This window comes from Glycine soja, chromosome 19 (genome assembly GCF_004193775.1).
Source record: "Glycine soja cultivar W05 chromosome 19, ASM419377v2, whole genome shotgun sequence".
In the NCBI taxonomy this organism is placed as follows: domain Eukaryota; kingdom Viridiplantae; phylum Streptophyta; class Magnoliopsida; order Fabales; family Fabaceae; genus Glycine; species Glycine soja.
In genome coordinates, this window is record NC_041020.1 from 22,627,746 (window position 1) to 22,643,311 (window position 15,566).

Here is a 15,566-nt window from a genome sequence, read left to right on the forward strand (position 1 = left end):
TACACTCCTCCTTAACCATTAAAGGTTGTCCTTCTTCTTGGGGGTAGATTTCTTCACTAGATTCTTCCCCTTTTGCTTCTTCACATTCACTAGAGGAAGGTGAAGTAGTAGCCTTGTCTTGACTACTATAAATGTCTTTCTTGGCCCCTCATAATCATGGTTTTCTTCGTGGCGCATTGAGAAGTAATGTGTCCTCTTCCAAGTCATTTAAAGCACTTTATGGAGCTAGTCTTCTCTTGCATACTAGCCTTAAGGGGTTTCTTTTCTATTGTCTTCCCCTTATCATCTTTGGGCTTAGAAGGTGTCACCCCTAAGATGCCTTGACCTTGGTCTTTCATTGGATAAGAGTGAGAGCCATAAGATTTTGAAGTAGACTTCCTTTTAAGTTGTTGCTCTACCCTTATTTCCCAATCTAAGTTAGCCTCTGCATTGTCCTTCCCATGGAAGTATGGGAGGTTAATGTTAGCCTCTTGAGGCTTTCTTTCCTTTTCTCTCCTATGGGAGTGAGGCCTAAGATGTGACCTATGCCTTCCTTCATAATAGTCACAAAGTTCTTCACTTAGGCTCTTGCAAGAGTTATGACTACTATAGGAGGCATGTTTTTCTTTTCTTAACTCTTTTAGTATTTTCCTTCTTTCTTCTTCCCTTATTTTCTCTTTTTCATCTTGACTTATTTCTTCCACTCTTTTTTTTCCTTTTTCTTTTCTCTCTTATTTTTCTTTCCACAACTTAATGGATCTCAACTCATCTAATATCTTATACAAGGGGTCCTTAGGAGTAGAACCCTCACCATTAACACTAGATGAAGAATGAAGTCTCATGTTGGTTTCTAAGTTGTGGTTCTTTCTTGTTGGGGGCTTGAAAACAAAAGGTAAAAGAAACTATGGTTGAAACTAGCTAAAATAAACACTAAAAGAGGTGTGAAAGATAAGGTAAAAACTAATTGGTAAAAGGCAAGCTATCTAGGCGGTTTGACAATGGAAGGTAAAGGAAATAAGCTATGAAAGTAAGCAAGAAATGTAAACCATGTAGAAGCAAGCTTCATGATGAATCAAGATTGATTCAAAGAAGTTTTGATGATAACAAAGGTGATGACAAAAAGCTCAAAGGTCAAGAATACTTCATGATAACAAAGATGATGATCTCAAAGAACACTTCAAGGTTCAAGAGGAAATTTGATTTCAAGAATCAAGAATCAAGATTCATGGTTCAAGCTTCCAAGAATCAAGATCAAGATTCAAGAATCAAGAGAAGAATTAATCAAGATAAGTATGAAATTTTTTTTCAAAAACTGAGTAGCACATGGATTTTTCTCAAAACTTGTTTACCCAAGAGTTTTTACTCTCTGGTAATTGATTACCAGATTGTTGTAATCTATTACCAATAGCAAAATGTTTTTGAAAAAGATTTCAACTGAATTTATAACTTTCCAATTAATTTCAAAATGTTGTAATCGATTACAATGTTTTGGTAATCGATTACCAGTGTGCTTGAACGTTGAAATTCAAATTCAAATGTGAAGAATCACATTCTTTCACAAAAAAGATATGTGTAATTGATTACACTGATTTGGTAATCGATTACCAGTAATAGTTTCTGAACAAATCAAAAGATGTAACTCTTCAAATAGTTTTTGACTTTTTCAAATTGGTTTTAAGTTTTTCTAAAAGTTATAACTCTTCTAATGGTTCTCTTGACCAGACATGAAGAGTCTATAAAAGCAAGGCTTTGTTTTGCATTTCAAGAATCTTGAACAACCTTTACAATACAATCCTTTAGAATCTTTGAATCTCTTTGAACTTCTTCTTCTTCTTCTTCCTTGTGCCAAAAGCTTTCCAAACCTTGAAAACTTGTGTTATTCATCTTTTTCATTCCCTTCTTCCTTTGCCAAAAAGAATTCGTCAAGGACTAAACGCCTGAATTCTTTTTGTGTCTCTCTTCTCCCTTTTCCAAAAGAACAAAGGACTAAAAGCATGAATTCTTTTGTGTCTCCCTTCTCCCTTGTCATAGAATTCAAAATGACATAGTTTGAGAATTTTTTTGATTCTTCCCTTTCCCATATACAAAAGATTTCAAAGGACTAACCGCCTGAGAATTCTTTTGTATCCCCATTCACAAAGTTTCAAAGGTTTAACCGCCTGAGATCTTTGTCTTAATACATTGGAGGGTATATCCTTTGTGGTACAAGTAGAGGGTACATCTACTTGGGTTTGACTGAGAACAAGAGAGGGTACATCTCTTGTGGATCAGTTCTAGTGGAGGGTACATCCACTAGGTTGTTCAAAGAGAACAAGGGAGGGTACATCCCTTGTGGATCTTTGCTTGTAAAAGGATTTTTACAAGGTTGAAAAGAAATCTCAAGGACCGCAGGTCACTTGGGGACTGGATGTAGGCACGGGTTGTTGTCGAACTAGTATAAAAACTCTTGTGTGTTTGTCTCCTTCTTCCCTACTCTTTTAATTTCCACTGTGCATTAAATTTCCGCTTTTACTTTTGGTTAAGTTTCTCTTCTACTATTTATTCACTTAACAACATAGTAAAAGCCTTATAAGAGTAATTTTTTAATTAGTAAAGGTTTAGAGATAATTAATTCAACCCCCCTTCTTAATTATTCTGAGGCCACTTGATCCAAGAAACCAGGCGAATCCTAAGAGTGTTTGGATGACCACATTCAAGGTTCCCAACAAAACACTCAATATCCTAAGGAAAAATTGTCTAAAATTATTACACACAAATGGAAGTAGGGTGACCAATTGGAGGCTCCCAACTTACTTCCAATGAAAGGCCTTCTTGTTACAAAATTTGAAAGCAATGAAGGTAAGTAAATTGTCAATTACAAAATTACAAAAAGGTCCTCAATTTTGGTGGTTGTTCTCTCTTTGGTGATTCACTCAATTTGGAGTGCTTCTTAGTCCAATAGCTCTTAAGGTGGTTGGCCCCTTGCTTCTTGACTCAAATTCTTCAAGGGATGGCACGAATCCTCTTTTCCAATTCCCAATATGGCAACTCACAAACAAGGAAACAAAGAGACAAGCAATAACCAATGACCAAGAAAAATGAAATGAAAGCTAAACCAATGGATTTTTAACAAGACAATTTTTCAAGGATTATTCAACACTTAAAGCAATGACAAGGACATAGAAGCAAGCTAGGACTTAAAGAGAAACTTAGAATGGCTCTAGAGTAGAGTAAAAAAAACTAAAAAAAAGACTCAACAAACCTCTAGCTTTGGCACTTGTTTTCACACTAATTTTTAATTGAAATTTCAGAACTAAGATTGGTATAAAATAGGCACCAATTATAGAATAAATTTTGAGCCAAAACACCAAGCTTCTATGGAGGCTGGATCTTTGAGCTTCAATGAGGTCCTTCAATGGTGATTTTCCACCATGTAGAGGCAGCGGAAGGCAAAGGAGAAGAGGAGAGGGGAGGCACCATCCACTAGGGAATAAGCCATGGAAGAAGGAGCTTCACCACCAAGAATGTGCCTTGGATAAGAAGCTAGAAGAGGATGCTTTAATGGAGAAAAAGAAAGAGAGAAGGGGGGAGCACGAAATTGAAGGAATAAAAGAGGCAGAGAAGTGGAACTTTGAAGTGTGTCTCATAAGACTTTCATTCATCAAAGTTACAACAAGTGTTACCCATGCTTCTATTTATAGACTAGGTAGCTTCCTTGAGAAGCTTTCTTGAGAAAACTTCCTTGAGAAACTTCTTTGAGAAAAATTCCTTGAGAAGCTAGAGCTTAGCTACACACACTCCTCTAATAACTAAGCTCACCTCCTTGAGAAGCTTCCTTGAGAAGATTCCTAAAGAAGCTAGAGCTTAGCTACACACACCTTTCTAATAGCTAAGCTCACCTCCTTGAGTTGAGAAGCTAGAGCTTAGCTACACACCCCCTATAATAGCTAACCTCACCCCATTCCAAAAATACATGAAAATACAAAAAAAAAGTCCCTACTACAAAGACTACTCAAAATGCCCTGAAATACAAGGCTAAAACCCTATACTACTAGAATGGCCAAAATATAAGGCCCAAAAGAAGGAAAAACCTATTCTAATATTTACAAAGAAGAGTGGATCCAACCTTGACCCTTGGGCTAAAAAATCTACCATGAGGTTCATGAGAACCCTAGGGCCTTCTTTAGTAGCTCTAGCCCAATCCTCTTGGATTCTTCTATCCAATACCCTTGGGGGGGTAGGATTGCATCATATGACCAAGTGAAACTTTCCTAACTTAAGGTCATAGAGTGATGCCAAGGGTCTGTTGATCCCTCTTAAACTTAATTACATAGGTTGATCATGATAGAATATATATATAACGAAGGCTACCCTTGGATTCGAAAGGAATCCTAAGGAGTTTGCATGAGAGACTAACATCCTATGTACCCTACTATAACAATTGTCTTTGGGAATCTCCCACAAGCTCCTGGTCAAATAAGTTTTCTTCTCAAACGTGCAAGTGCAAACCTTGGGGTTTTTGGCAATCACAAGCATGTGTGGGTTCTATTCCAAAATCCTAACTCAAAAGAAAAATTAGTCTTTCCTTGATCCACATGGACTTTATTGGGCTTGTAACATGGTCAGGGGTAAGAAGGCTATGAAAGAAAGGATTATAGATGCCCAAAGAGTGTTGAAGGGTTATATTGAGTAAGAACCTTGAGAGCATTGCTTGTACTTTTATTCATTTCAACTTTTTGGGTTGGGCTTTACTTCATTAGTCTTATACATTAATCCTTATTGCACTTTTGTGCCTTTTAAAATTTAGAGGACTCTTTTCTTCTTCATTTTTTTTTTGCTTCACTCACATTTGGCGGATTTTCTTTCTACCTTTTTTTTTACATCATCGTTGCCCAACCTAGAGCTTGGTAAACCTCGTGCATGTCTTCTTTGCATTGCTCTTTCTGCCAATTTAGTAGTGGTTCCTACTTAGGGGCTTTTGTTGTTTTCCTTGTTGTTGTTTAAGAGAAACAAATATGCTTTGGCTCGGGAGGGGTAATGTCATACCCTAATTTCGTCCGGGGACCTTTGCTTGATGACATGCGACCTTTCTTTGGTCCTTGTGAGGTGCTTGGTACCCATCATTAGGCAATTTGTGAAATTTCAGGACATGCCGAAAAACCAAAAAAATATTGATGCACAATTCGTAAGTTTCCGTGACACACCGGAAATCAAATGGAAGCATCGTTGCATAATTAAGTGAGGTTCCGTAACATTCCGTAAGTCAAAAAGGGGATGATTATGTAATCCGCAAGGTTCCGTAACATTACGGAAAGAAAACGAGTATCGTTACAAAATTCGTAAGTTTCCGTAAATTTACGAAAAAAGAATCACCAAAAAAAGTAGAGGGGGGTGTACTTAGTAAAAATGGGGGTGCAAATAGCACCCAGGCCCACTTGGGCCCTCCAGAATATTCCTCCAGAAGGCTGTTGCTTCTGGAGGAAGCAACCTGGCTCGCCTGGGCGAGCTGAGCTCGCCTGGGCGAGCTGGGCGGCAACCACCTCCCCTATTTTGCTATAAATAGGGGAGGAAGTGAAGAAGAAAAGGGTTCAGCCCCTTTGGCACTTCTCTCTCTTTCGAATTTGCTTGGAAAAATCGTTTCCGTGAAGAAAATCTAAGCCGAGGCGCTTCCGAAACGTTTCCGTAACGTTTTTCGTGAAGAATTTCGCAAAGGTTTCAACCGTTCTTCGACGTTCTTCATTCGTTCTTCATCGTTCTTCGATCTTCAACGGGTAAGTACCTCGAACCAAGCTTTTCGATTCATTCTATGTACCCGTAGTGGTCCACATTGTGTTTCGTGCATTTTTATTCTCGTTTTGTTTACTTTTTATACCCCCTGTTGACGTGCTTAAGCCATTTTACTTAAGTCATTTCTCGCTTAACTTAAAAATAAAATAAATTTCCACCGAACGTTTGAATTGTATTATCCATTAACTTCGGTTAAAATAAATTCCGACCGTTCGGTCGTGCCGTAACCACGTTGGAAATCAAAAAGAGGTAAAAAATAATATAATAATCAAAAAGACATCTTTTAGTAAAATAAAGCGGAAAATCAATCGGACGTTTTCTCTTTGGGATTTCTCATTCTTAATCGAATTGATTAATAACTAAAGTGAAACTAAAGGCTAAAATCAATTCGCCTAGTCAAGCTCGTCCATAAAAATAGGCTTTTGAAGTTTGTCATTTCATTTTCTCACTAAGTAAAATGGATCATTTTTAAAGTCCAACGCCTTAAAATGATCACCTCTTAAAGTAAAAAAGAATCACTTGATAAAAAAGAACTACGTAGGTCTGATTTTCTCATCCCAAATTGAGGAATACGTAGGAGCAAAGGGAAACACCCTTGTCGACCACAAAAAGAGAAAATATAAAAAGGGTATAAAGGATATAGAGACATAAAAAGGGAACATAAAAAATCAAAGTCATGTTTGCACATTCGATTAAAGGCTGCCGTCCCTTGGGGCGGACGTGTGGGGTGCTAATACCTTCCCCGTGCGTAAATACAACTCCCGAACCTTTCACTTAAAAGTTCGTAGATCGCGTCTTTTCCGGTTTTTCCGACGTTTTCCTCAAATAAACGTTGGTGGCGACTCCGCGCGTATTCCTTTCGTGGAACACGCATCCCGCGAGTCACGCGTCGCCCTCCCGCCGAAGGGTAGGTTGCAACAGTTGGCGACTCCACTGGGGACTGTTTTTAGAGAGTTAGGCCATTTAATTTTGTGCAATGTTTTACCGTGACTTACCCCTTTGTTGGTTTCCTTTCATTATGTTCTTGTGTATATAAACTCTTTGTTGCTTTTAGTGCGTTTTAAATGTATGCATGAAGTAAATATTTATTCATTTGATGCACACAAACACCAACACTATTTGCACACACTGTGAGTGAAAAAGGGCCCTATACCCGGGTTCATGGGAGCATAAGGAGTGGAGGTGAATCTGTGATCATGCTAGGTCTCCGACTTGCTTGATTACAGTGAACCCTCATCTAGAGCTTTTCTCTTTGAAAACCTATTGTTGCTAGTAGTCCCTACTGCTACAATATGTTCTTCAAAGGGGATGATACCTCTAGAAACCATCAAGAGAGATATAACTACCTTGGGGATTATTTCTAAAAGCCTAGTTAGTTCTCTCCCTTATAGGTCCCTTAAATAGGGGCACGAAGCAAACACGCTGCGTGCCATTTTTCACACTGCCATGCATGAGTATCATATACCCTTTTGCTTATGTTCGGTAAATATTGTCATACTGTGCACATTCCCGCATTGTGTCTTTTGCATAGGCATTGCATATGGGTTCTGTCTTGATCCCTGCTGTAAACAAACCAACGGAGGGTCCGTGTCGCCTTCTTAAAAACGTGCGTTGGGGCATTTCGCTACCCCTAGACGTCGTATCTAAGAAGGGGACAAATTCCCCGGACCCCCGCATTCCTAGATTGCATCTGTGTCATATGCATTCCATCATGCATTCATCCATCCCACCCATGAGATATCGGAGTTTTGATTTGCACCAGCTTTTGTCTCACTTTAGTAAGCATGGGAACAAATCAAACCGGCAAGAGGTTCTACCAAGTCAAGGTCAAAAGCCTAGATACCACCAGCATCAAGGAATTAGGGCGGTTGATGGAACCCCTCCAAATGCAAGCCTTCCGCAAGACTTACGGAAAGATCTTAGAGTTGACCATAGCAGAGGTGTCCATAGAAGCCATTGCATCACTTACCCAATACTACGACCAGCCTTTGAGGTGCTTCACATTCGCAGACTTCCAATTAGTACCAACCATTGAAGAATTTGAGGAAATTCTAGGATGTCCTCTCGGGGGAAGAAAACCATATCTTTCCTCCGGGTGTCTCCCCTCTTTGAGCAGAATTGCAACTGTGGTCAAGGATTCAGCAAGAGGTTTGGACCGCATAAAACAGACTCGGAACGGCATAGTGGGCCTACCACAGAAGTACCTAGAAGACAAGGCGAGGGGTATGGCCAATCAAGGAGACTGGGTCCCGTTTATGGATGTGTTAGCTTTGCTAATTTTTTGGGTCGTCCTCTTTCCAAACGTGGATGGTTTGGTAGACCTAGCAGCAATCGACGCTTTCCTTGCCTACCACCATAGCAAGGAAAGTCCGGTGGTAGCTGTCTTGGCAGATCTATTTGACACATTTGACCGAAGGTGCGAAAAGAGTAGCGCACGGATCATCTGTTGCTTACCCGCCCTCTGTGTTTGGTTGGTTTCACACTTGTTCCAACAAGACACAAGACATCCATGTCCGCTCCTGAGCCATCGCTCGTGTACTGAAAAGAGGAGAATAGATTGGGACCAGCTCTTGGCCGGGATAGGAGGTAGAACAATCAGTTGGTTCCCCCGATGGAAGGAAGGAAAAGAAGGAGTCCTTTTCTCATGTGGAAGATACCCAAACATTCCGCTGGTAGGAACGAGGGGTTGTATTAACTACAATCCCGCGCTCGCTATAAGACAATTAGGGTACCCCATGAGGGGAGCACCGACGGAAGAAAGCATGTCTCCTTTCCTTGTGAGGGATTTCGGCGCACAAAATTCCAAGACTATACAAAGAATCCATAAGGCGTGGGAAACCCCGTTAAAGAAAGATCAAGAGCTTAGAGGCATTCGTAATGGCATCATTGGTGGGTACCACGAATGGCTGAAAGTTCATATACGAGGTTTAGATTGGCTCGCCAAGTTAAAAGTCGTCAGCAAAGAGAGTTTTGAAGCACCGGAAGAGGACGAAGAAGTCCAAGCTCTCAAAAGCGAGTTAGGAAAGGAAAAACTTGCCAAGGAGAAGTTCAAGTTGGCCGCTACACACGTTCGGAAGGAGTGTGCCGGGTTACGGGAAGAGAATGCAATTACCGCAAGAGCCCTTGAACAAGAGACCAAGAGGGCTCGCAAGGAAGAGTATGGCCGGAACAAATTTCGCGGAGCTCTATGGGGTAGCAATAGTGAACTCAAGTTGCGAAAGGAAGAAAGGGACCAGTCGCGAGCACATAGCATGGTTTTGAAAGAGGAGTTAGTTGCCTGTTCAAGGTCCAAAAGAAGCTTGTCTCAGCGTTTATGCGAGACGGAGACCAACATGCTAGCTATCATCGCCAAGTACCAAGAAGAGTTAGGTCTAGCCGCGGCCCACGAGCATAGGATTGCGGACGAATATGCCCAAGTATACGCGGAAAAAGAGGCTAGAGGAAGGGTGATCGACTCTTTTACACCAAGAGGCAACCATGTGGATGGATCGGTTTGCTCTTACCTTGAACGGGAGTCAAGAACTTCCCCGATTGTTAGCCAAGGCCAAGGCGATGGCAGACACCTACTCCGCCCCCGAAGAGATTCATGGGCTTCTCGGCTATTGTCAGCATATGATAGACTTAATGGCCCACATAATTAGAAATCGTTAGGAAACTTGTATGGTCTCTAAGACCTTGACTAGATACGACTTCCTTTTTGAAATAAAATGAGTTGGTCCCATGTTTCTACTCCAAAAAGCTTGTGCAAATCAAATCACTCCTACATTTCATCTCTAGCATGCATTTTCTTTCTTTACCCACTCCTCACGTTTGGTTTTTTAGGGAAAAACACCATAACTAAACGCGCCGCAAGGGATCCCTATCACACCAGATCCAAATCTAGAACGATGGGTGATCAAGAGGAGACGCAGGAACAGATGAAAGCCGACATGTCGGCTCTGAAAGAACAAATGGCCTCCATGATGGAGGCCATGTTAAGTATGAAGCAGCTCATAGAGAAGAACGCGGCCACCGCCGCCGCTGCCAGTTCGGCTGCCGAAGCAGACCCGACTCTCTTGGCAACTACGCACCATCCTCCCTCAAACATAGTAGGACGGGGAAGGGACACACTGGGGCACGATGGCAGCCCTCACCTGGGATACAACCGAGCGGCTTACCCTTATGGATTGCCGCCCAACTATTCACCACCCGTCTTGCAAGAAGATGCGGGCCACATTGCTTCTCCCGTCCATGAAAGAGAGCCTCCTCAGCAGCCCGACGAAGTCCACAAAGACCCTCAAGATTATGCTCGGAGGGATGTCGAGTTCTATCCCCCGATCCCCGAAGGGCCGGCACCAGGCACGTTGCCTCAACCCAACATCGCAGTACCACCAATAGTTCTGTCCACGGAAGGGCCGCCCCCAGCAACTGAAGAAAGGAGGAAGCTCGATCTCCTTGAGGAAAGATTGAGGGCCGTAGAAGGATTTGGGGACTATCCGTTCGCAGACATGACGGATCTTTGCTTAGTACCCGATGTTGTTATTCCCTCGAAGTTCAAAGTGCCGGACTTCGACAAGTATAAAGGGACGACTTGTCCCAAAAACCATCTCAAAATGTACTACCGTAAGATGGGCGCCCACTCTAAAGATGAAAAGCTGTTGATACACTTCTTTCAGGATAGCTTGGCCGGAGCTGCGGTAGTGTGGTACACTAATTTGGAAGCTTCCCGTATCCGTACTTGGAAGGATCTGATTACCGCCTTCCTAAGGCAGTATCAATACAATTCTGATATGGCTCCTGACCGTACTCAACTGCAGAATATGTTCAAAAAAGAGGGTGAAACCTTTAAAGAATATGCGCAGCGATGGAGGGATTTGGCGGCACAAGTAGCTCCTCCCATGGTTGAGAGAGAGATGATCACCATGATGGTGGACACTCTGCCATTGTTCTACTATGAGAAGCTAGTAGGTTACATGCCGTCCAGCTTTGCGGATCTGGTGTTTGCCGGGGAAAGAATCGAGGTTGGATTGAAAAGAGGAAAGTTTGATTACGTTTCCTCGACAAACGCGAATGCCAAAAGAATCGGGGCAACAGGGGCAAAAAGGAAGGAGGGAGATGCCCATGCCGTCTCTTCAACACCTGCGTGGGTCAAAACCCAGCAAACACCTCATGGTACCCATCAGTACGCGCAACATCACCCAAGCTTCTCGGCTCATACTGGGAATACCTCTAGTTCAACACCCGTGCAACCTAAGGCACCCACCCAGAGGGAAGCTCCCCAAGTTCCAACTCCGAACACGACTCGACCGGCCGGTAATTCCAACACGACAAGGAACTTCCCTCCGAGGCCATTTCCAGAATTCACCCCACTCCCAATGACGTACGAAGATCTTCTGCCATCCCTCATCGCCAATCATTTGGCCGTGGTAACTCCCGGAAGGGTCCTCGAACCCCCTTTCCCGAAGTGGTATGACCCTAACGCAACTTGCAAGTACCATGGGGGTGTCCCGGGGCATTCCGTCGAAAAATGCTTGGCCCTTAAATACAAGGTCCAACATTTAATGGATGCTGGATGGCTGACCTTCCAAGAGGATCGGCCCAATGTGAGAACCAACCCGCTCGCCAATCATGGAGGGGGAGCGGTTAATGCAGTTGAGTCCGATAGGCCGCACAGGTCTAAACCTTTAAGGGATGTGGCAACCCCTAGGAGGTTTATCTTTGAGGCCCTACAAAAAGGAGGTGTGATTCCCCATAGTGGGTGTAAGGAGGATTCCTGTCTGCTACACTCCGGCGAGATGCATGACATGGAGACGTGTTTGGAAGTAGAGGAATTATTACAGCGGATGATAGATCAAGGTCGACTGGAAGTCGGCATTGAAGGAAAAGAAGAGCAGCATATATGCATGCAATCTACGGAGGGGAGCGGTGTTGTGAAGCCCAAACCCTTGGTGATATACTTCACTAAAAGCACAGCTTCGCAAAAGCCCGGACACCCTTTAATAGCCAAACCTGTTCCTTTCCCGTACCAAAATAGCCACGCGGTCCCGTGGAGATATACACCTCCGGAGAAGAAGGAAGAAGAAGTCACTGACGTCAGCTCGCTGTCAGCTAAAGTAACAGATATCACGGGACTGAGTGGTGTGACCCGTAGTGGTCGTGTGTTCGCACCTCCGGACCTACCAGTCCAACCCGCCGACGTCAAGGGAAAAGGAAAAGTGGTGGAGGAGCAAGATGGCGAAGCACCCCACGCTTCGAATAAAGATATTCCAACAAAGGGGCCCCCGGAGATAAAGGATGGTAGAAAGGAGGTGTCGCTAGAGGAAGCCAGCGAGTTCCTTCGGATAATTCAGCAGAGTGAATTCAAGGTTATCGAACAGCTCAACAAAACCCCGGCTAGGGTCTCGCTGTTGGAGTTACTTATGAGCTCCGAGCCTCATCGGGCTCTGCTAGTAAAAGTGCTGAACGAGGCTCACGTGGCCCAAGATATCTCGGTAGAAGGTTTCGGAGGGCTGGTCAACAATATCGCTGCCAACAACTATCTTGCCTTCGCCGAAGAAGAAATCCCCGCCGAGGGGAGAGGGCATAATAAGGCTTTACACGTATCAGTCAAGTGTATGGACCATATCGTAGCCAAGGTGCTCATCGATAATGGTTCCAGTTTAAACGTGATGCCTAAGAGCACTTTGGAGAAGTTACCATTCAATGCTTCCCACTTAAAACCAAGTTCAATGGTGGTTCGGGCCTTCGACGGCACTCGCCGAGAGGTTAGGGGAGAGATCGATCTCCCTGTACAAATAGGCCCTCACACCTGTCAAGTCACTTTCCAAATAATGGACATTAACCCCCCCTACAGCTGCCTGTTGGGGCGCCCGTGGATCCACTCAGTGGGAGTTGTGCCTTCTACACTCCACCAAAAGCTGAAATTCGTAGTGGAGGGGCACTTGGTCATCGTGTCAGGCGAGGAAGATATCTTGGTAAGCTGCCCATCCTCCATGCCTTATGTGGAAGCCGCAGAAGAATCGTTAGAAACCGCTTTCCAGTCTTTTGAGGTGGTCAGCATTTCCTCCGTGGACTCCCTCTTTGGGCAACTTTGTCTGTCCAATGCAGCGGTAATGATGGCCCGAGTTATGTTGGGGAACGGTTATGAACCCGGGATTGGTTTAGGCAAAGACAACGGCGACATAACTAGCCTGATAAAAACCCAAGGAAATCGTGGGAAGTATGGTTTAGGCTATAAGCCCACTCAGGCGGACATGAAAAGAAGCATCGCGGGAAGGAAGAACAGTGGTCAGAGTTCGCGTTGGAGACAAGAAGGTGAAGGAAGCCCGCCCTGCCACATAAGTAGAAGCTTTATAAGCGCGGGTTCGGGAGACAAAGGTCAAGCGTTCGCGATATGCGAAGATGATATTCCGAGTACTTTGGATTTGGTACGACCATGCCCTCCTGATTTCCAGCTGGGAAATTGGCGAGTGGAGGAACGCCCCGGCATTTACGCAACAAGCATAATGTAAACCTTTACGGTTTTAAAAGCTCTATAGTTGGGCCTAGGCTTTAGAGTTTTTCCTTTTGTTAAGGCTTTGTGTCTTTTGTTTTTGAATTTATAATACAAGGATCTTTCTTCATCTGTTCCTGGTCTCTACCCATTCTCATTCATTTGCATGTTTACTTCTTTTTCTGAAACGGCAGATCCGATGACGAGTCCCCCGAAGGTACTAATACCTGGGACCCGTCTATCGACTTCGAGCAAGAAATGAATCAAACGGAAGATGAAGGAAATGAGGATGTGGGACTTCCCCCAGAACTAGAAAGAATGGTCGCCCATGAGGACCAAGAAATGGGGCCTCATCAAGAAGAAACAGAGCTAGTAGACTTAGGAATTGGCAGTGGAAAGAGGGAAGTAAAGATAGGTACAGGTATTACCGCACCTATCCGTGAAGAATTAATAATCCTGCTAAAAGACTACCAAGACATCTTTGCTTGGTCATACCAAGATATGCCCGGTTTGAGTTCTGACATTGTACAGCACCGATTACCTCTAAATCCCGAGTGTTCCCCGGTAAAATAGAAACTGAGGAGGATGAAGCCCGAAACATCCTTGAAGATAAAAGAAGAAGTGAAGAAGCAATTTGACGCTGGATTTCTGGCCGTCGCTCGGTATCCAGAATGGGTTGCCAACATCGTACCAGTTCCTAAAAAAGATGGGAAAGTACGAATGTGTGTAGATTATCGGGACCTGAATCGGGCCAGTCCCAAGGACAATTTTCCTTTACCACACATCGATATCCTCGTAGATAACACGGCCAATTTCGCTTTATTTTCCTTCATGGACGGTTTCTCTGGTTACAATCAGATAAAGATGGCGCCCGAGGATATGGAAAAGACTACTTTCGTCACCCTATGGGGAACGTTCTGTTACAAGGTGATGTCCTTTGGACTCAAGAATGCCGGGGCAACTTATCAACGGGCCATGGTAGCTTTGTTCCATGATATGATGCATCAAGAGATCGAGGTCTACGTGGACGACATAATTGCTAAATCTAAATCCGAGGAAGAACACCTTGTCAACCTGCGGAAATTGTTCGAAAGGCTTAAGAAATATCAATTAAGGTTGAACCCCGCTAAGTGTACCTTTGGGGTCAAATCAGGGAAATTGCTTGGTTTCATTGTAAGCCAGAAAGGGATAGAGGTAGACCCCGAAAAAGTGAAGGCTATCCTTGAGATGCCAGAACCCCGTACAGAGAGGCAAGTCCGAGGTTTCCTGGGGCGCTTGAATTATATTGCCAGATTCATATCGCAGCTCACCGCCATTTGTGAGCCGTTGTTTAAACTCTTGCGCAAAAACCAAACTGATCGGTGGAATGAGGATTGCCAAGAGGCTTTTGGAAGGATCAAAAAGTGCCTAATGAATCCTCCCGTGCTTATGCCACCAGTACCTGGAAGGCCTCTCATTTTGTACATGACAATCTTGGACGAGTCAATGGGGTGTATGCTGGGGCAACATGACGAATCCGGGAAGAAAGAGCGCACTGTTTACTACCTAAGTAAGAAGTTCACGACCTGTGAGATGAATTACTCCTTGCTCGAAAGAACGTGTTGTGCTTTAGTATGGGCATCCCATCGCCTAAGGCAGTACATGCTGAGCCATACTACCTGGTTGATATCCAAAATGGACCCGGTTAAGTACATCTTTGAAAAGCCAACTCTCACAGGACGAATCGCCCGGTGGCAAGTCTTGCTATCTGAGTTTGATATAGTCTACGTCACCCAAAAGGCGATAAAAGGAAGCGCTTTGGCAGATTATTTGGCTCAACAGCCTCTTAACGACTACCAGCCCATGCATCCGGAATTCCCGGATGAGGACATCATGGCCTTGTTCGAGGAAAAGTTGGACGAAGATCGGGACAAATGGACTGTATGGTTTGACGGAGCGTCAAACATTCTAGGTCATGGCGTTGGGGCAGTGTTGGTCTCTCCGGACAATCAATGTGTACCTTTCACAGCCAGGCTAGGATTCGACTGCACCAACAACATGGTCGAATATGAAGCATGTGCCCTAGCCGTCCAGGCAGCAATTGACTCCAATGTCAAACTACTCAAGGTGTACGGCGACTCAGCGTTGGTAATCCATCAGCTGAGAGGGGAATGGGAAACTAGAGATCCCAAGCTGATACCCTACAAAGCCTATATCAAGGAATTGGCTAAGACTTTCGATGAGATCTCCTTCCATCATGTTCCCCGCGAGGAAAATCAAATGGCGGATGCACTTGCTACGTTGGCGTCTATGTTCCAGCTAACACCGCACGGGGATCTACCCTACATTGAATTTGGTGTCGTGGCAAACC